Source organism: Pavona decussata, unplaced genomic scaffold, assembly GCF_977016875.1.
Source record: "Pavona decussata unplaced genomic scaffold, jaPavDecu1.1 SCAFFOLD_307, whole genome shotgun sequence".
Classification (NCBI taxonomy): domain Eukaryota; kingdom Metazoa; phylum Cnidaria; class Anthozoa; order Scleractinia; family Agariciidae; genus Pavona; species Pavona decussata.
In genome coordinates, this window is record NW_028145700.1 from 337111 (window position 1) to 359292 (window position 22182).

The 22182-nt window shown below is 38.4% G+C and overlaps 2 protein-coding genes and 1 pseudogene across 9 annotated transcripts in view; 2 read left to right on the forward strand and 1 right to left on the reverse strand.

The window, feature by feature from the left end:
- The window catches only part of LOC146454235 (uncharacterized), a 223135-nt gene that overhangs the window by 145283 nt on the left and 55670 nt on the right, over positions 1-22182 (reverse strand). The gene's annotated exons all lie outside the window — the stretch shown is intronic.
- The window catches only part of LOC146454239 (uncharacterized), a 113163-nt pseudogene that overhangs the window by 32595 nt on the left and 58386 nt on the right, over positions 1-22182 (forward strand). Inside the window, exons 16-17 of the transcript XR_014859298.1 lie at positions 10003-10125; positions 10576-10698. The product of XR_014859298.1 is annotated as an uncharacterized LOC146454239 (transcript). The remainder of the gene's footprint in view (positions 1-10002; positions 10126-10575; positions 10699-22182) is intronic.
- Positions 19451-22182, forward strand: part of LOC146454240 (uncharacterized) — a 35237-nt gene continuing 32505 nt past the window's right edge. The window contains exon 1 of the mRNA XM_085095718.1: positions 19451-19587. The gene's annotated coding sequence lies outside the window, so the exon portion shown is untranslated. The remainder of the gene's footprint in view (positions 19588-22182) is intronic.

Below are 22182 nucleotides of genomic sequence, written 5' to 3' on the forward strand. Positions count from 1 at the left end.
CGCACAAGCATCTAAGGATCTTTAATGTTTTACGGATACAATTCTTTACAGTCACAATGTATCCTGAACTTGTCCTCGTCGCTTCGCAAAACCTCAAACTGCGGAATGAAATGTATATTTTTCCAACAATCTGGTTTTATAAACTACAATATCGTCTCAAAATCGAATTTAGTTCAAAAGTTTGAAGTTTCTTTTATTTGCTGTTTACGTCTGTTGTGTTCGGTCAGAATAATTGTTTTGGTGTTGGTTTCACAACACCGCTCCATTGAACTGATTTGCTAGGATTTCTGCCTCCTTTCTTGGGGCTCTAAGAACACTCTATGCGACTCAAAAGCAACACAATTTGGGTTTTGGTTGCCAAACAACCATTTAATGTTCATGGGTGACTACTATTGCGATAGTCGAAATACCATCGCGGCACTATTACGATATAAGTGATACTATAGCGATACTATTACGATATAGGTGATACCATTGCGATACTATTACGATATTAGTGACACCATTGCGATACTATTGCAATGTTGCAATTGATATCTTCACTCAATATCAGATCGTGCGTTTTTATACAGAGCGACTACTTGCCGCCTCTTTAAGTAAGATGAATCCTAAGTGTTGTTTTGGAGCAATAGACTATTGTAAATACAATAACAGACTTTTGTCAACAAACAATACTTTCGATACATCTTAATGAAGGAAGATTTCGTCAACCTAGCCCCTGAAACAAGCTTCTATCAAACAAACAGAAAGCAAACTTATATTTTAAATTTTAATGCTCCTGGTTTCACGACAACGAAAGACACTGATGAGCAGGGAACAAGAGATGTATTTTTCAATCACAGAGAAAGGACTACAGGATTTTGACGACTACTGTAACTATCGATAGTTGAGAAAACTTTTGTGATGGTTATCGATAGTTGAAATCGCGACCTTCGAATTACTGTAAGTTGGAATCCTAACTTTTGCGATAAATCGATCAGAAGTTCGATGTATTGTTATTCCTATGCTAGTGATTCTTCAGTTTTCACAATTTGTGGAAAAAGAAATACTCCCTCACCGTTGAGAAAAGTGAGGAAGAGAGGCTAAGTAATGTTTAAAACATGAGCGATAGTGTTTTATCGGGATTTAAAACCATGAGACGCAGCCGGGTGGTTTTAGACCCGATAAAACACGTGCTGTGAGTTTTTTGAACGGCTTCAAACCTGGAAAAGCGTGTGGCAAGAGAGTTCATAACAATGATGCTTTTGTGAACGTTGGGAATTAACATACGAGAAAAACATTAAACGCCGCATACTAATAAGGAGGAGGTTTTATGCTTATGAATTATTAATGCATTTTTGAAAGCCGTATGCGGATTGGTTAAAAGCTTTTATTTACACAAAAATAAGCCAATTCAAAACGTAATTAAAAAAGCGCGAGACAAAGCTTATTTTCAAAATAGGAAACTTGTTGTGGTTACTTTGGATTATTGAAGTGGAGAATGCGTAATCGATGAAATTACTTTTTATGGTGTTACTGAATTAGTTTCAATATACTCAAGATACCCATCAAGAAATAACACAAAACCTACTCCGCACGTGACAGGCTGCCATTCCCGCCACAATATGGCCATTCCCTGATGACGACATCGACATCCGGGACATTGCAGCTCGGGGAAATAAACTCATAAAGGGTTGTGGTATTGATCTGTCAAAGTACAAGCGGTGGAAAATGCGGGAAACCGATGCCAGCGAATTCAATTTAATGGCAGTTTGTCAAAGAATCTTAAAAAGACAGTGGTATACATAGCCGTGTGCGGATTGGTTAAAAGCTTTTTACGCGGGATGCCCTGAGGGGGGCATACCGTGTCTTAAAACGGGTCGATTTCTTTTTACGCGGGATGCCCCGAGGGGGCATACCGTGTCTTAAAACGGGTCGATTTCTTTTTTTTTTTTTTTTTCTTCGTAGTAGCTACAAATCGGTACAATAATTTATTCATTAAACTCTCCCCTCTCCTACTCGGGATGTATTGTTCTGATTGTCTTCAACAAAGGCAGGCCAATCAAAATCCATTCTTGTCGCTTATATCGTGAGGGAGGGGACCCACTCACCCCTACCTGTGTGACGTCAATGCATCATTTGATATAATTATTAATGACGGATTAAATAGTCGCGCCATATTGTTTTAACATGTTCTGGACTCAAGTGTGCCGTTTTCAAACGGAAATTTCACCATTTTGAAGCGGTAAATCGAAAGAATAACTTCTAAGAAGCACCCGACACGTAAAACGGTGGAAATTGGTGAGTTCCTGGCGAAGGAATCGTGCTTTGTTTGACAGTCTTAGACCACGACGCGAGACTGAAAAGAGGTCATTGAGAAGCTTACGTTATCGTAATGGAATTTCACAAATTTTCCGTAGCCTCCCACGCAGACGTTCTTGGGGGTTCGTCACGCGTTCCTGCCCTAAGAACGTCTGCGTGGGAGGCTAAAATTTCCGGTGATACTCTGAGTCGCGTAACACAAAGGAAACAACGTAACGCGATCGTCGTGACTTAAACTATTCCACTAGCAAGGATAGTCTTATCAATCGGCAAAGCATACAGTTGGAATAAATGAATCAGCCCCAGCATCACGCGTAATGCCAGTGTAGCAGGCATCTTGTTTTTTTTTTTTTTTCTTCGTAGTAGCTACAAATCGGTACATTAATTTATTCATTAAACTCTCCCCTCTCCTACTCGGGATGTATTGCTCTGATTGTCTTCAACAAAGGCAGGCCAATCAAAATCTATTCTTGTCGCTTATATCGTGAGGGAGGGGACCCACTCACCCCTACCTGTGTGACGTCAATGCATCATTTGATATATTTATAAAAGACGGATTAAATTGTCGCGCCACATTGTTTTTAACATGTTCTGGACTCAAGTGTGCCGTTTTCAAACGGAAATTTCACCATTTTGAAGCGGTAAATCGAAAGAATAACTTCTAAGAAGCACCCGACACGTAAAACGGTGGAAATTGGAGAGTTCCTGGCGAAGGAATCGTGCTTTGTTTGACAGTCTTAGACCACGACGCGAGACTGGAAAGAGGTCATTGAGAAGCTTACGTTATCGTAATGGAATTTCACAAATTTTCCGTAGCCTCCCACGCAGACGTTCTTAGGGGTTCGTCACGCGTTCTTGCCCTAAGAACGTCTGCGTGGGAGGCTAAAATTTCCGGTGATAGTCTGAGTCGCGTAACACAAGGAAACAACGTAACGCGATCGTCGTGACTTAAACTATTCCACTAGCAAGGATAGTCCTATCAATCGGCAAAGCATACAGTTGGAATAAATGAATCAGCCCCAGCATCACGCGTAATGCCAGTATAGCAGGCATCTTGTTTTACACAAAAAGTGGCCAATTCAAAACAGCTCATTTTCAAAATAGTGTGATTTGAGGAAACTTGTTGTGGTTACTTTGGATTCTTTAAGAAATGGAGAATGCGCAATCAATGAAATTACTTTTTATAGTATTATATACACAGGGTGCCCATCAAGATATAACACAAAACCGACTCCGCGCGTCACACGGATAGCAGCGCGTAATGACGTTTGTGTGCAAGGCATTCCGGAGCATTTTAGTTAACAGGGTTTAACCGAATTTAAGCCTATGAAAAAATTACAAATTGCAATTAAAGGCTTTCTGACCGAGCCTTTCCCAAGGTGGGTTTGAGCAAATTTTGCCAAAATTATAAAATCATTTCCAATCTAATTGATTTTATTTTCTTCTGTGTTTGTGTCCAGCTTACTACATTTCCAAATTTCTTATTTTTTATTTTTACCCTCACCGAGAAGAGAATAATTTTCGTTTCTTACTGGAAGGGAAAAGAAGAGGTAACAATATAGTGACGAGAAAATAAACTGTAGCTTCCGAACACATGAATTGAAAAGTTAAACATTCTTACAAAATTTACAGAAAGGCAATGAAGGATGTTATTTCTTCCGCCATACTGGAGGGTGAAGCGAAATGACGACAACCCTTAATAATTAATTACTTAAAGTTCAAACATTAAGACAATGTCATGACTTCAGATGAATACCTTCTCAATATCCTTACTAATTAACCATTGTTGGGAAGAGCAGTATTTTCCTTCCGAAAGAGAAAAGAAGATCTTACATTGAAGCTTGTTTACCAATGATTAGGCGTTTGTTTTATACCCTATTTTTTCAGTATCAGCTAAGAAAGGGTTGTAGTATTGATCCGTCAAAGTATAAGTGGTGGAAAGTGCGGGAAACCGATGCCAGCCAATTTAATGCTAGTTTGTTACATTCAGAATCTTAGAAAGAAAAAGATTAACAGTTGTGATGTATATCGGTGGTTTTATAATAAGAAACTTAACGCCAGACACACACTTGGCCAATTTGAAGTTTTCAAATGTAAATGGTGCTTTTTGTCTGGTGACGCACGCAAGCTGGTAGCCTTGCTTGTTTGCATGTTAACATGCGTGATCAAAATATGTTAAAGCAACATTGAAGACGCAATCACCTGCTAACAGTCTAGAAATTCGTTACATCAAGCTATTAAAAGCGAGGGCCTGATGGTCTATTGAGCGCTCCTGTTGAAAACGTTTTTCAAACATATGGGTAAGTGAATTCACACTAAATTCTTAAACTAGTTCGTATGATTTTTGCATAGGTGTGGTAACTGAGTGGAGATATGGATACATATTTTTTTACTAACAAGAAACTGACCTTCACAATAGTACAACCGGGTTCTGTAATTTTAATTTAAGTTGCACTCGCTGAAAGAAATGTACTGAAGGTAGCCAAACATTCACTGTAAGGGCTATCACAGTAATCAGGGACGTGCTTAAGGCCGACCTCAAGCGGAGCCCAAGAGCAAAAAGTTTTAAACGCTTACTTCTTCACGTCAATTTTAAGAAATCAAATTCTTACGCAATCACTCATGCAAGCCAGTTTTTAATCTCGATAAATAGCCTTACGTAACAACCTTCCTACCTACCTAGCAAACCCAAGAAATTGGGTTTCGGTTTTTAGGTCGGTAATGATTACTGATCAATTTTCTAATACATGAGCTATAACATAGATGTCTACTGTATTCAGTCCACATTTTTGGAGGTAAAAGAAAAATAAGAAATTCGGAAATGTAGTAACCAGGACACAAACTAACAGAAGAAAAACTGGATTGCAAAAGATTTTATAATTTTTGCAAAATTTTTTTTTCCAATGAAATGTAAACTACGTTTTTGCCCTAACCCTTCTTGGAAAAGGCTTGGTCAGAAAGCCTTTAATCTCAATTTTCAATTTTTTTTTTCATACGTTTGAATTGTTAAACACTGTTAAAATGCTCGGGAATACCTTGGCTTAAACACAAACGCTATTACACTATCCAAGCTACATCACTAACACTTTCAAAAAACCCTTTATTTCGGAGAAGTTTGTTAAAGGAATACCGGGCGGGGCCTTAATATTGAGGCTTGATTGTATAATGTTAACGTTTGGAGTTAAATAGACAAGAGTATTCTCTAATACAGGCAAGGAACGACTTCAACAACAGCAGGTAACACAATCGGACCATACCAAAGTAAAATCAGAGTCATTCTGTGTTCTTTAGAGTTTGTACCATTTTTTCTTCTTTCTCTCATTCCCACAGAAGAATGACATTTCGGTCCATGTAGTCAAGTAAAGTAACATGTTAAACGACGGACACGTGTAAAGTCTGACCATCTAAATACGCATCGTACAAGCATGCTGAAACCAAACGAGGGTATAACATGTTTTATCAGTTTTAAAATGTCTAGTAGCTCCAAAAACAAAGATTAACTTGGTGGTCAGGTCGTGAAGATATTTACATGAAAGAGGAGCTCGGCTCAAACTATTAAAGCGCAGAGATATCTTAAGCTAGTAAGTGAAAATAACAAACTTCTCCGGGAATAAAGGGTTTGATAAATGTTAGTGATGTAGCTGGGATAGTGTAATGGCGTTTGAGTTTAGGCCAAGGTATTCGCGAGCATTGTAACAGTGTTTACATGTAACAATTCAAGCGTATGAAAAAAATTAAAAATTGCGATTAAAGGCTTTCTGACGGAGCCTTTCCCAAGGTGGGTTTGAGCAAATTTTGCCAAAATTATGAACTCGTTTGCAATCCAGTTGATTTTATTTTTCTTCTGTCAGATTGTGTCCTGCTTACTACATTTCAAAATTTCTTATTTTTTTACCTTCAAAAATGTGGACTGAATACTGTAGACAACTACCTCATGAATTAGAAAATTGATCAGTAATCATTACCGAGAAGAGAATAATTTTCGTTTCTCACTGGAAGGGAAAATAAGAGGTAACAATATAGAGACGAGAAAATAAACTGTAGCTTCCGAACACATGAATTGAAAAATTAAACATTCTTACAAAATTTACAGAAAGGCAATGAAGGATGCTATTGCTTCCGCCATAATGGAGGGTGAAGCGACAACCCTTAATAATTAATTACTTAAAGTTCAAACATTAAGACAATGTCATGACTTCAGATGAATACCTTATCGATATCGGTACTAATTAACCATTGTTGGGAAGAGCAGTATTTTCCTTCCGAAAGAGAAAAGAAGATCTTACATTGAAGCTTGTTTACCAATGATCAAGCGTTTGTTTTATACCCTATTGTTTCAGTATCAGCTAAGAAAGGGTTGTAGTATTGATCCGCCAAAGTATAAGTGGTGGAATGTGCGCGAAACCGATGCCAGCCAATTTAATGCTAGTTTGTTACATTCAGAATCTTGGAAAGAAAAAGATTAACAGTTGTGATGTATATCGATGGTTTTATAATAAGAAACTTAACGCCAGACACACACTTGGCCAATTTGAAGTTTACAAATGTAAATGGTGCCCTTTGTCTAGTGACGCACGCGAGCTGGTAGCCTTGCTTGTTTGCATGTTAACATACGTGATCAAAATATGTTAAAGCAACATTGAAGACGCAATCACCTGCTAAAAGTCTAGAAATTCGTTACATCAAGTTATTAAAAGCGAGGGCCTGCTGGTCGATATATAGCTCCTGTTGAAAACGTGTTTCAAACATATCGATAAGTGAATTCACGCTAAACTCGTTCTTAAACTAGTTCGTATGATTTTTGCATGGGTGTGGTAACTGAGTGGAGATATGGATATATATTTTTTTACTAACAAGAAACTGACCTTCATAATAGCACAACCGGATTCTGTAATCTTAATTTAAGTTGCATTCGCTGCAAGAAATGTTCTGAGTGGAGTGCAATTTGGTCAGAAATCATACGCGTAATTTCAAAATCGAACGAGCGGGCAACGCGAGTTTGATTTGAAATCACAAATATGATTTCAGACCAAAATTGCACTACAAGAAGTTCATTTACCAATGTATTACACCCATTATTGAAATCACATAGTTTTTTGTCAGTATTAATATTTTTTTCTTTCATATAGTCAGTTGTTGTTTTTTTTCTTCCTATGCTTGTCCACGGAACTTGATTCCAAGTAGCAATTACAGCCTCTTTTCCCAGTTCAACATAAGCAAGAGAACAGTGAGAGCTGACAGAGATCAGTGTCAAAATCCGCGCCACAATTTTGCAGCACCATATAACGTTTCACGGCTGTTTGAACTTTTTGGGAGGTATCATTTGAACCATGATAGAAAAGCAGCTCAGAAAGAATTCGCTAAAGTTACGTGTCCTAATACATGTCAGTGAAGTGTAAGCTTTTCTTCATTCATTCAACTGTAGCAACGCACGCGGCGCCATCGTTTTGAACAGGTGTAAAAACTTCAAATTTCTCCACGCGCGATCCTCACCGGTCCGTATAAATAATCAGGAGCTCCATCATTTGACGCGGAAAGTTTTTTGGAATTTCCAACCAAACATTTTTGTTAAATGGAAAGCTGCTCTCGTTTCAACTTTCGCTCAATGAGTAAAAAAAACCGCAGAAAACTCAAGGAAATGGTTACTACGGTGGCTACATACACATGACTCAAAGAAATTAAGGAAACAGAAAATACAAATTAACAAACCAAACAAAAGCCACGGTAACTCACTCCACCAGAGGAGCATGTGCTCAAAATTGTGAAAGTTGGATAGCTTCGATATCCAACAGTGACATTTATAAAAACTACGATAGTTCTACAATGACGATGTATAATTTCGCCCCTTTTGGTCGGTAGGTAGCTTTTTGTGAAACGTTTGTATAGAGTTTCGCATTTAAATTGATTGTATTTTAGTGCTTGTAATAAGAAATAAGTTTTGAATATTTAATTAAACTTTTGGTCATATTGTCAAGGGAGTTAAAAAAATTTAGAATGCTTTTCAACAAAGCAGTAAAAAATTTTAGGTCACCGACTTAGTTTTTGAGATAATTTGCAAAAACTGAAATTTAGAGGTCCTTACTGTAGAGGTGACCTGTTTTTATGGTAACCGGTATGACATCAGAACTAGCCTTAAAGTATTGCCCAACAACTGAGTAACACTGAAAGATGTATATATTTTGTCCACATGATCGGATTCACTTTTTTGTAATTTTTCATCATTTTGCCAACACTAAAACAATCAAAAACCCTTACGAGCCTTCTTAAAAGTGGACGTGCAAAAGATCTGGAACTGCAAAGTGTCACTCTGATACCCATGGTAATTGGGGCTCTTGGGACGGTGAGCAAACACATTAAGATGTGGATTAGCAAGATGGGAACACCTGGTATCATTACCTTACTCCAGAAAGATTGTTTGTTGGGCACAGCCAAGATCTTAAGAAGGACCCTAGACACCCAAGGCTGAAGGAAATAGTTTAATGCTCTGGGGAAACAAGGCCATCTATACAAACTTATGGTGTGAGACATGAGCAAATAACAATAATAATAATAATAATAATAATAATAATAATGAGGAGGGGGAGGAGGATGATGATGATGATGATGATGATGATGATGATGATGATGCTCTTTATTTCTATAGTGTCATTTCTTAGCGCAATCTAAATGCAAAAATCTTGACTCTACTTTATCTTAAATTGTCTGGCAGTGACTAACGCAGAGGCGATGAAGCGTCTGTCATGCTTCGCAGTTCTTCTTGTATTGGGACAACTGCTGTACAGAACTGAGGCTCAGCAATGCCCAGCCTCTAGAACAGAGCAGTCCATATCTGGATGGATGTTACAGCGACACATCTATAAGACAATGATGGCCGATCTAGGTCTTCACTGCCTGTTAGTCTGTCGTACAGATGATCGATGCCAAAGTTTCAACTTTGTGATGTCTCTCCACATGTGTGAGTTTAATGATCGGACCAAGGAAGCCAGACCGGAGGATTTCATTCCTGACCCAGACAGATATTATTACGGACGAGACACAAATAGAGGTGAACTGATTTAAATTGCCGATGGGAAACTTATTAAACACACACGAAAATAAATTATCATTTTATTTTTGATCCCAGTCCCTCTCGGTTCCATCCCTGAGCTGGCAGCTGAATCATGCAAAGAAATAAAGGCGAGTGAAGGAGGGCAAGCAGTGAGCAGCAAGTATTGGCTGTCATCCATAAAACGAAACACGGCGGTTCTTGCACATTGCGACATGGAAACGGGAGGTGAGTTCGCTCAGACTTCAACTGTTAGCTAAAAAAAATTAAATGATGTCAGGATTCAATGCTATAGAAGTGTTAAGAAAGAAATATGCTCTTTTAATCAACAAAAACTTTTAATGACTGCATGATATGGCTTGTATCCTTATTTTTTAATCATTGCCAAAGCATAGCTAATCGCTACCATAACTTTCTTCACTATCATTATTGTTATCATCACACTATGATAGCATTATCAAGATCATCACCATCTACTAGCCATTAAACATCGACAAAATCAATGAGAGTTACTTATAGTGACAATCTCAAATTTTTTTGAAAAGAACAACTTTTGCGTGGTCTCTGAAGATGATTACCTTACTAATTAAGTTTCATATCTTTTTAATTGGGCCTCCAGTTATAGTATTTTGTTGTTGTTGTTGTTGTTGTTTTAGATGCTGATGAATGCAACGCTTCTTCCCCCGTATGTGACGTAAATGCGATATGCAACAACACTATTGGTTCTTATCGCTGTACGTGCAATTCCGGGTATTCTGGAGACGGGAGAACTTGCAAAGGTAAAAGGACCATGAGGATAATAAATAAAAAACCTTCTATTTGGATGTAAATTGCAATTTCAGGTTTAAAGTGAATATTTAAAAGTGAAATTAAAAAGAAAAATACCATTGCTGGAAGTAGGTTGGACTTTCCTTTCGAAACGAGTTAAGAGAAATGGAGTTAAGGGTTTTACGACTTTGATCATAATTCATGACGTGATCACTACTTGATTTCTTTGCCTCCATGACGCTATTTTACAGCCATTGTCAACGTTACGTGCACAGCGAACTATCGAGTTCTTTCTTAAAGTTTGCTTTCCATGTTGAAGAAATAAGTCATGTGAGATGTCAACTCTTTGACATTCTCCAATTAAATGCAGCGTTTCTTAGAGTGTTTGAAACCAATGACTAGGTTTCTACTGCAAGGTGTTACTGTACAGGTGATCTTGGTATTTGTCTTCTCTCCACTAGATATTGACGAATGCACAACCCACACTCATGACTGTGATGTGAATGCTGTGTGCACTAACACTGTGGGGTCTTACAACTGCACCTGCAAATCTGGATTCACCGGGAGTGGAAAATCATGTTCTGGTAATGTAATGTATTGCTTCTCGTAGTATATACCATTTTTGCATCATGAGTTTTAGAAGACATGACAGACAATTTATTATCAGCCACGTCTAATCCAAAAACATTCTTGACTAGGAGCTCAAATCATTGACTACTTATTCGGCATATAATTTTTAACGTGCGGTTTGTTTGCCCTGTGTACCCATTTTCGGCCCAAATTCTTCAGAACTTTGCTGTCAATCTTGGTCGAGCTCATTAGCTTTCGGTTAAGATAGAGTGGTAATGCCTCTCGCTCGTTTTCTATCACCTGTACAATCCACACAGTAAAGGGTACAAGAAGAACCTAAAAACACTCTAAACTTCGCCTGATGCAACTTTACTTTATCTTCCCAGTTTCTCCCATGTATTTCGTGTAAACAAACGAGACTGTGGTCTCCTACGCTTCTGTTAAGTAACGTTGCCACATGTTGTTGTTTCAGTTCCGTTGTCATTTACAACAAATGGTCGCAAGGGACGTTATGGGGTCATCCAGACGTTTACAATTCCAAAAACTGCTCGCTACTTGATCAAAGCCTGGGGCGCGCGGGGAGGAACGCACTCGTACTACAGTGGATCCAGACCAGTAACTTACTATGGTGGGAGGGGTGCGTCTAAGGAGGGCGTATTCACACTGAATAAAGGAGCTGTACTGAACATTGTGGTGGGTCAGAGGGGAGGTGATTCAGTGGAGGTTTACGGAGGACAAAACACTACCAGCACCGCAGCTTCATTGGGAAAGTCTGTGGAGGACAATGCCGGTACAGGGGGTGGTGGAGGAAGCTTTGTTTATACCGCAAGTAATGTGCTCTTGTTAGCTGCTGGAGGGGGAGGGGGTGCGTCTGCTGGATATAACGGGGTAGATGGTCAGTCAGATACTAATGGCACCAGTAGTTTAGGTACTTCATCGTCTCGGGTTGGAAGTGGAGGAACTGGGGGGCAGCCAGGTCAGTGTAACACTGCAGGTGGTAACTACCATGGAGGAGTGGGTGCGGGTTGGTTTGCTCAGGGATGTGCAAGGGCAGGATCAGAGCATGGTGAAAGAGGAGGGTCACGTGCTCAGGGCTGGGTGGGAGGAAGAGCTGGAGGAATGAATAGTGGATATAATGGAGGGCCACCCCCTGGGGCTGTAGGAGGGTTTGGTGGTGGGGGAGGGGGATCGGAAGATAATGGTGCATCAGGTGGAGGAGGGGGCTACTCTGGGGGAGGAAGTGGTACCTATCCAGAACAAGCTGGAGGGGGAGGAGGGTCGTATTGTAGTGGCACCAGCTGCTCTGGTGTAAATGGGGGTAACTCCAGAGATGAAGGTCTTGTCCAGGTTTTTGAGTTGTAATCCTAAAGGGATTATAAAGCAAGGCTCCAATTTACACGTATATTCGCCTTCAATTTTAACAAATATCTCTTAGTAAATCTCTTAAAGTAAATCAGAGAGGGATTATTCAAGTGGTTCAGTGGTTCAGTTTCTTGAACAGCGTGTCGCCTTCCAAACTGATAAAAGGTTTTACAAAAAATCGTAAATAGTTTCGGCCAAAGCAAATGAAGCTTTAAACAAGATACGGTTGGTGGTTGTATTTAGTACAGTGAGTAGACCACCAACAGCTGGTTGGATTAACATGTGTGATCGTTAAAGAAAATGACTGGCATGAGCTAGTCTTTGGACTGAAAAAAAAGTAGTCGTAAGATATCTTTAAGGTGAAGTTCCAATGTATGCTCACTTTCGTTATTTTTATTTGCCTTTTGGTTTATAATTAGTAATGCACTGTACAAAAAAAGATAGTGACTGGTACATTTACTCATAATCTTACAAATACTCATAAAAACGCAAAAAAAAGTTCTAAAACTTTAAACCTAGCATACACAATGTTGATAGCACAGAGACGAATTTCACAAAAAAATATGGCTTTCTGCGTGCCTGAGCTATTGGCTGTGTTAGGTTCGCAAGGTATTGTGGTAAAATATACAGCCGCCATGTTAATCCGTACGCTGGATTACTCTTTTCATAGCTATTACGTCACGCTGTTTGAGCAAATCTTTTTTTGTTGTTTTTCTTAGATACTAAGGTCAATAATACCTCCATTTGCAGCCTGTAGTAGTGACGAGAGGGGTGGGGGGGGGGGGGGGTTGGAGGCCAGATTCTTGAAAGTTAGGATACAAGGCAGGGGTTGCCAGCTGTTTGACTGCCCTCAGGGCGATTGCTTTATAGCTAGCAAGTCATGCAGAACTAACCATATGATTAGGAAGTACAGCCGAACCTCTTTATTACGAACACTAGGGAGACAGGAATAAGTGTCCGCATTATAGAGGTGTCCATTTTGGAGAAGAAGTTTTTATATCGATTTCGGTCTCTCAGGGACCAAGTGAACTCTCCGTAACAGAGAAGTGTCCGTAAGGAGAGGTTCCACTGTAGTTTCCAGGCTTTCGTACATCTTAAGAAGAAAGAGTAACTATAAACTAGTAAATTGATCTGCCATTGTTGTACACTGTACCCGGGAAGGCACATAAGTTCAATTATCAGTGTTAACTTAAAGGATGCAAGGATAGCTGATGGAATTGTATCGTTAGATGAGTTGTCGTAGCTGCTTAGCGTACCTTCTATCCTATCACTAGTTACTTAATCCTTTAAAGGAGAAGTATCACGGAGACTTTAACCTTTTTTTGTGAAAATGGTGCGATAACACCCTCACTTAGTTACAAAATAATTCTAGAACATCAAGAAAAAGAAATCAACTAAATTCTTGAAAGGAACAACTCAGGACCTGTTCTAGTGCATTTTGTGAAGGAAAACGTGAGAACTTGAAAACAGTTAGCCTAGCTTTTTTTCAAGTTGCAGTCCCTTTTAACCCAGTCCATCTGCGGCCAGAGACGCTCATCGGTTGTGGTAGTACACTGGGGTGATAATTTACAACAAATTTGAGCAATACTTTCAGATTTCTGTTGATAACAAAATGTTTGAAGCTTTTGAAACTACAGCAAATTTCTGTGATACTTCCCATTGAAGCCCTGACAGTGATCAGCATCAAATTTCTCCTTGTACTATCATTGCTTATTAACCCCTCAGACAGGAGTCCTGAGGTCATGAGAATTAAAGATATGATCACCCAAGGTAAATTTTCTTGATATTTTAATATTTACTCACCAATACTTTAATAAGAAAAGTATGAGGACAAGTTAACAGAATTTGTTCTTTGACATTAGAGGTTAAAGCGTTATTGTAGGTTTCCACATTAATTTAGCCGGAGCATAAATTTATAGTAGTGTTAAAATATGGCTGATTCACTTAGTATGAATATTCCCTGTTGTCTTTGTTTCATAAATTTATCACTGGTCTGAGAAGAACAGGGCAAGGAAAGGAGGGGAGAATGTTACGGATTAAATTGACGGACAAATTATTCCTTTAAATGAAAACTAAGGGAAGCGTGTGAAGGAACTGCTTGGGAGATTTGACTCTCCATTCGACAAAAGATGTTATAGTTTTGCCTCCGCCAAGGTAACCTCTTGTCTCTGTCTTCAATGTTAAGCCACCGTTACACCAGGCAAGTTTTCTTGCAACTTGTCTCGCAATTTTGTCGCGACACAAGTTGCACGTATCGTTTTCCTTGTGTAACATGCTCTGAAATGAACATGTCTCGCAATTTTTTGTTGCCGCAATCGTTGCGTGAAAAAGAAGTCGGTTCTACTTCTCGCAACGGTAACTGCAACAAAAACGTTGCGAGACATGTTCATTTCAGGGCATGTTACACAAGGCAATGATTCGGGAAACTTGTGTCGCAAGGGCGCAACGAAATTGCGAGACAGGTTACAAGTTAGCAAGCGCTTGAGTAACTAATTTTGTAAGTACTGCGCAAGGATACTCGGCGGAAGGCGAGCGACTCTTGTCCAAAAGTACTCCAGCACTTGCTACAAAGGTTACTGGCCAGGTAACTAGAGTGCGCAAGTCGACAGGTGTACGTTCGTTTCAGACCAGTGTATGTGGGTTCACTTCGGTGGGAATAGAGACAGCTATGTAGAAATCGTTTAGTTTAATGTTTGTATCCAAGTTGGTGTTGAATTGAAGCCCATTTTAAACTGTTAATTAGTACGTGAAGAATAATTAAATGTGGTAATGACGAGTTCGCTAGTATTTTTGTTTTTCAAAATCTACTCTACTTTGTTATTGAGTCCCGTTGTCTTCGCCATTTTATTTATTTTTTATACACTGAACGGATTTAATTTGTTTCTGCAAGCAATTGGTCCCTTTACGGTTTACGATCACGTGGTACAGAATCCACCATGCTGGAGACCAAGTTGCGCACTGGGTCATCCCAAACAAAGCGACTTCTTTCAGCCAAACTTGAATTTTCTTTGTTTTGTATGTCCCAGTGCGTAGCTTGTTCTCCATTATGGTGGATTTTGTACTATGTGACCGTTAACTGAAGGTCCCATTGGTCAGCTACAAATTAAAAGGTGCGAAGTCAGAGACCTTTACATTCTTGTACGAAGACGGAGACGAGATTTCAACTTTTCTTGGGGAAGTACCCAGAAGAGAAACAGCCAAGGAAGCTTTATTTCACTCTTAGAGAGCGACGAACTTGACACAATTGTTTTGAATGATGATAGCTAGTCCCTATCGTAACTCCAAAAGGACGAGATCACCTAGGTTTCGAGGACTTGTTTTTGCCACTACGCCGTTCTCACAAAACTCGTATCGTTTTCCCGCCAAAATGACACTGGTTCACGCACGCGTTCTCTATTGGAAAACCTCATACTCGTACAAGCATCTAAGGATCTTTAATGTTTTCACGGATATAATTCTTTACAGTCACAACCATTTGATAGGTCAATAGGCTTATGAATTATTAATATGTTTTTGAAAGCCGTGTGCAGATTATTTTACACAAAAATAAGCCAATTCAAAACGTAATTATCCAAGTTGTTTCGAAAAGCGTGAGACAAAGCTCATTTCCAAAATAGGAAACTTGTTGTGGTTACTTTGGATTTTTGAAGCGGAGAATGCGCAATCGATGAAATTACTTTTTATTGGTGTTACTGAATTAGTTTCAATATACACAGGGTACCCATCAAGAAATAACACAAAACCTACTCCGCCCATGACAAGCTGCCATTCCCGCCACAATATGGCCATTCCCTGATGACGACATCGACATCCGGGACATTGCAGCTCGGGGAAATAAACTCAAAGGGTTGTGGTATTGATCCGTCAAAGTATAAGTGGTGGAAAATGCGGGAAACCGATGCCGACCAATTCAATTAAATGACAGTTTGTCAAAGAATCTTAAAAAGACAGTGGTATACATGTACATCTGTAGTTTAATAATAAGAAACTTTTCACCAAACACGTAATTCACTCCTTTTAGAAAGTGACTGTTTTGAAAGGTCCAGCAATATTGATTCTTTGAGCTCATACATGGTGCGCTTGAAAAATTAGTCTATCTGAGATCTTCTTTTGTGAAGTCTTGCCGCTAGGGATGTGAATTGAGTCAGTACACCGAATCATATCGAATCGAAAGGTAAAAAAAAACGTCAATATCATTTTGTTGTTGTTGTTGTTGTTGTTGTTTTTGTTGTTAAAAAAAGTATTTCTTGTTATCAGGAGTTTTGGTTTCAAGTATTATTTATCAGCAGGAAATAAAAGAATAATGCTTCTCTTTTAAAGTCGCCAGGATTTGTAGGTTTTTTGGTCAATTAAGACTACTCAAGAAAATTAAGGCAAGGGTCTCTAGTTATTTACTCGAAAAAACAAGGGGGTGGTCTATAATCTGAAGATTAAATCGTAACATCGTGAGACTTTAACGGCATAATATGGTTGCAAATGTCAACATATTGACATGCAAGACGTATGTAAATTAGGTCACGTGACCTGTTACGGCCACAACATTCCAGAAAACTTTTGAGCAAAAATGGCACCACTTTTTATTGCCTCTTGGAGGCTGCCTATAGTTTCATAATTTTGCAGCTATTAGGCACTTCATTTCTGTGCCCGGGCCTTTTTAAATATTCTCTCAGTTTTAAAAATAAATGGATAATTTCACTTTGAAGGGACTGGGAACTAGTGAAAATAGCCGTTTATTTTCAAAATTCAAAGGAATTTTTAAAAGGCCCGCGCACAGAAATGAAGTGTCTAATACTCGCAAAGTTTTAAAACTACGGGCAGCTTCCAGGATGCAATAAAAAGTGGTGCCATTTTTGCTGAAAAGTTTTCATGAATGTTGCGGCCGAAACAAATCACGTGACCTAATTTACATACATCAGGCATGTCAATGTGATGACATTTAGAAGCATATTACGCTTCTGAAGTCTCACACTGTTCTGGTTAAATCTTCAGAAGATAGACCACCCCCTTGCTTTTTCCAGTTAATAACTAGAGACCCATGCCTTAATTTTCTTAAGTATACGATGCAAGTGAAACTAAATACTCACTAGTAAACTAGTATAGCAACTTTCTACAAAGTTGGTTTATTATATTTGGATTTTTAACAAGCTTGTAACTATCGCTAAAACTATTTTTTTTGAAATCGGTTATCTTATCCCTAAAATCCCTGACAGGTTCTCAGAGGTGTTAAATTACGCGATTTGTCGGTGGTTTTGTAAGTTGAAATATGTTCTCACTGGGTGCCATCAAGCACAAACGCCCCCGCCGATTCCTTTGGGATCTTTGTCTTAAATTCTCCCCATCCGCAGATCCACAGAGGAGCCTGTTGCGCATCATTTTTTCACGAGTTTAGTATAAAGAAACCCGTTTTTTTCCTATTCTAACTATTTTTGCACTTTATTGATATTAAATAACAAGGATTTATCCTTTAAGTGCACATGTTTAAAAAAGTAAATATTGTCCTTTGCCTAGTGACGCACGGAAAGCTGGTAGTCGTGTTTGTTTGTCAGAAAAATAGGTGCAGTGAGTAAAATATCTTAAAGCAACATTCAAGACACAACCTGCAAAGGGTCAACAAATTTACATCACGCAATTAAAGCGAGGGGCCTTCTGACTGATTCACCGCTGCTGTTGAAAACGTTACTCATACAGATCGGTAAGTGAATTCAAAATAAATGTTTAAACTCGTTTCTATGATTTTTGCATAGAAGCGGAGGTGGACGCCTAAAAGCTCAGTGGACATCTAAAAACTAAAGAAAAAAATCGTCTCCGGCGCTGAGATATTTAGGTCTCGCAGGTATGAAGGAATACCGGGCAAGGCTTAATGGGCTTAATATGGAGGCTGGGTTGTAGAGTATCAATTTAAGGAATTAAATAGACAAGAGTATTCTCTAATGTAGACAAGAAACGGTTTCAAAAACAGCAGATATCACAATTGGACCATACCAAAGTAAAATCGGAGTAATTTTCCATTCTTTAGAGTTTGTACCTACCATTCTTTCTTCTCTCTGTCATTCCCAGATTAGAATGACATTTCGGTTCATGCAGTGTATTAAAGTAACATGTTAAACGTCGGTGACGCGTAAAATCTGACCATCTGAAAACGCATCGTAAGAGCATGCTGAAACCAAACGAGGGTATAACACGCTTTATCAGTTTTATAATGTCTCGTGTTCCAAAAAAACAAAGATTAACTTGGTGGCCAGGTTGTGAAGATATTTACACAAAAAAGGAGCTCGGCTCAAACTATTAAGGCGTAGAGATATCTAAAGCTAGTCAGTGGAGTTAACAGACTTCTCCGGGAATAAAGGGTTTTTTAAATCTTAGTGATGTAGCTGCGTGGGACAGAAAGCGCGTAATGACGTTTGTGTTTAAAGTATTTCCGAGCATTTTAACAGGGTTTAACAATTAAAGCGTATGAAAAAATTGAAAATTGCGTTTAAAGGCTTTCTGACCGAGCCTTTCCCAAGGTGGGTTTGAGCAAACACTTAGTTTACATTTTATTAGAATTAAAATCTTGCCAAAATTATAAAATCGTTTGCAATTCAATTGATTTTATTTTCTTCTGTATTTGTGTCGTGTTTACTACATTCCAAATTTCTAATTTTTTACCCTCAAAAAGATGGACTGAATACTGTAGACAACTTCCTCGTGAATTAGAAAATTGATCAGCAATCATTATCGAGAAGAGAATAATTTTCGTTTCTCACTGGAAGGGAAAAGAAGAGGTAACAATATAGTGACGAAAAAGTAAATTGTACCTTCCGAACACATAAATTGAAAATTTTTAAAACTTTCCTACAAAATTGTCAGAAAGGAAATGAAGGTTGTTATTGCTTCCGCCATAATGAAGTGTGAAGCGAAATGACGACGACCCTTAATAATTAATTACTTGAAGTTGAAACATTAACACATTTTCTAGACTCTATCTTACTACTACCTAACCAACTCAATGATTCGTTCAGGAAGAACGGTGTTTTCCTACTGAACGAGAAAAGAAGGTCGTACATGTTGGTAATAAGAAATTAATTATATTTTTCCCAATGATAAGGCATTTGTTTGAGTTTTTAACTTGTAAACTGTTCTCACTGGGTGCCATCAAGCACAAACGCCCCCGCCGATTCCTTTGGGCTCTCTGTCTTAAATTATCCCCATCCGCAGATCCACAGAGGAGCCTGTTGTGCATCATTTTTTCACGAGTTTAGTATAAAGAGGCCGGTTTTTTTCCTATTCTCACTAATTATGCACTTTATTGACATTTAATAACAAGGACTTATCCTTTAAGTGCACATGTTTAAAAAAGTAAATATTGTCTTTTGCCTAGTGACGCAGGGGAAAGCTGATAGTCGTGTTTGTTTGTCAGAAAAATAGGCGAGTAAAATATCCTAAAGCAACATTCAAGACACAACCTGCAAAGGGTCAACAAATTTACATCACGCAATTAATCGCGAGGGGCCTTCTGACTGATTCACCGCTGCTGTTGAAAACGTTATTCATACAGATCGGTAAGTGAATTCAAACTAAATGTTAAAACTCGTTTCTATGATTTTTGCATAGAAGCGGAGGTGTGGTAATTCAGTGGACATCTAAAAACTAAAAAAAATAGCCTCCGGCAGGTTTTTAGGTCTAGCAGGTATGAGGGAATACCGGCTGGGGCTTAATATTGGGGCTGGGTTATACAATATCAATTTAAGGAATTAAATAGACAAGAGTATTCTCTAATGTAGACAAGAAACGGTTTCAAAAACAGCAGATATCACAATTGGACCATACCAAAGTGAAATAAGAGTCATTCTGTATTCTTTAGAATTTGGACCATTCTTTCTTCTCTCTCTCATTCCTAGATCAGAATGACATTTCGGTTCATGTAGTGTAGTAAAGTAACATTTTAACGTCGGACACGTGTAAAGTCTGACCATCTGAATACGCATTGTACAAGCATGCTGAAACCAAACGAGGGTATAATATGTTCCATCAGTTTTCAAATGTCTAGTGGTCCCAAAAAAACAAAGATTAATAATATGGTGGTCAGGTCGTGAAGATATTTACATAAAAAAGGAGCTCGGCTCAAACTATTAAGGCGTAGAGATATCTAAAGCTAGTCAAACTTCTCCGAGAATAAAGGGTTTTATAAATGTCAGTGATATAGCTGCATGGGACAGAGAGCACGTAATGGCGTTTGTGTTTAAGGTATTTTCGAGCATTTTAACAGGGTTTAACCGAATTCACGCGTATGATCAAATTGTCAATTGCGATTGAAGGCTTTCTGACCGAGCTTTTCCCAAGTCGGTTTGAGCAAAAACTTAGTTTACATTTTATTAGAATTGAACTTTTGCTAAAATTATGTAATCGTTTGCAATCCAATTGATTTTATTTTCTTCTGTATTTGTGTCCTCCTTACTACATTCCAAATTTCAAATTTTTTACCCTCAAAAATGTGGACTGAATACTGTAGACAACCACCTCATGAATTAGAAAATTGATCAGTAATCATTTCCGAGAAGAGAATAATTTTCATTTCTCGCTGGAAGGGAAAAGAAGAAGTAAAATTATAGTGACCGGGAAAGTAAATTGTACCTTCCGAACACATAAATTGAAAATTTAAACATTCCTACCAAATTGACAGCAAGGCAATGAAGGTTGGTATTGCTTCCGCCCGCCATAATGAAGTGTGAAATGAAATGAAGAGGACCCTCAATAATTAATTACTTGAAGTTACAACATTAGGGCATTGTCAAGACTCCAGATGAACACCTTATCAATATCCTTACTAATTAACCATTGTTGGGAAGAGCAGTATTTTCCTTTCGAAAGACGGGAAAAAAAGATCTTACATTTTGGTGAAGCTTGTTTACCAATGATTAGGCGTTTGTTTCATACCATTATTGTTTTATCAGCTAACAAAAAGTTGTGGTACTGATCCGTCAAAGTATAAGTTGTGAAAAGTGCAGGAAATAGATGCCAGCCAATTTATTGTTAGTTTGTTAAAGAATTTTTAAAAAAGGATTAACAGTTGTGATGTATATCTGTGGTTTTATAACAAGAAACTTTACGCCAGACACACATTTGCCAAATGCAAATATCGCCCTTTGTCTAGTAACGGACGAGAGCAGGTAGTCGTGCTTTGCATGTGAAAATGCGTGAGCAAAATATATTAAATCAACATTCAAGACAAAACCACCTGCAGAAAGTCTTCAAATTTACATCACGCCATTAAAATCGAGGGCCTGTTGGCCGATTGACCGATATTGTCCGGAAAATGTTATTCATCCAGATCGGTAAAGTGATTTCAAACTAAATTTTAAAACTAGTTTCTATGATTTTTGCAAGGGTGTGGCAGCTGAGTGAAGACATGAATTCATAACTTTTTTTAGTAACAAGAAACCGACCTTCATTATAGTACAACCAAATTCTGTCCGTCTTAATTTAAGTTGCACTTGCTGCAAGAACTGTTATGAGGGTAGCCGAACATTCACTATAAGGGCTAACAAAGTAATAAAACATGCTTAAGACCGACCTTAAACGAAGTCTAAAGCTAGTCAGTGGTATTAACAAACTTCTCCGGGAATAAATAGCTTTTCAAATGTTAGTGATGTAGCTGCATGGGATAGAACGCGCGTAATGAGCCTTTCCTAGGTGGGTTTGAGCAAAAACTTAGTTTACATTTTGTATTTTGTCATGCTTACTACATTTCTCAGTAAATTTCTCATTTTTTCCCTCAAAAATGTGGACTGAATACTGTAGACAACTGCCTCATGAATTAGAAAATTCAGTGAACAGTAATCATTTCCGAGAAGAGAATGATTTTCGTTTCTCACTGGAAGGGAAAAGAAGAGGTAACAGCGACGAAAAAGTAAATTGTACCTTCCAAACACATAAATTCAAAATTTAAACATTCCTTCAAAATTGTCAGAAAGGCAAGGAAGGTTGTTATTGCTTCCGCCATAATGAAGGGAAGAGCAGTATTTTTCTACCGAAAGAGAAAAGAAGATCTTACATGTTGGTGAGAAGAAATTGAAGCTTGTTTACCAATGAGTAGGCCTTTAGTTTGATACCGTTATTGTTTTATCAGCTAAGAAAGGGTTGTAGCATTAATCCGT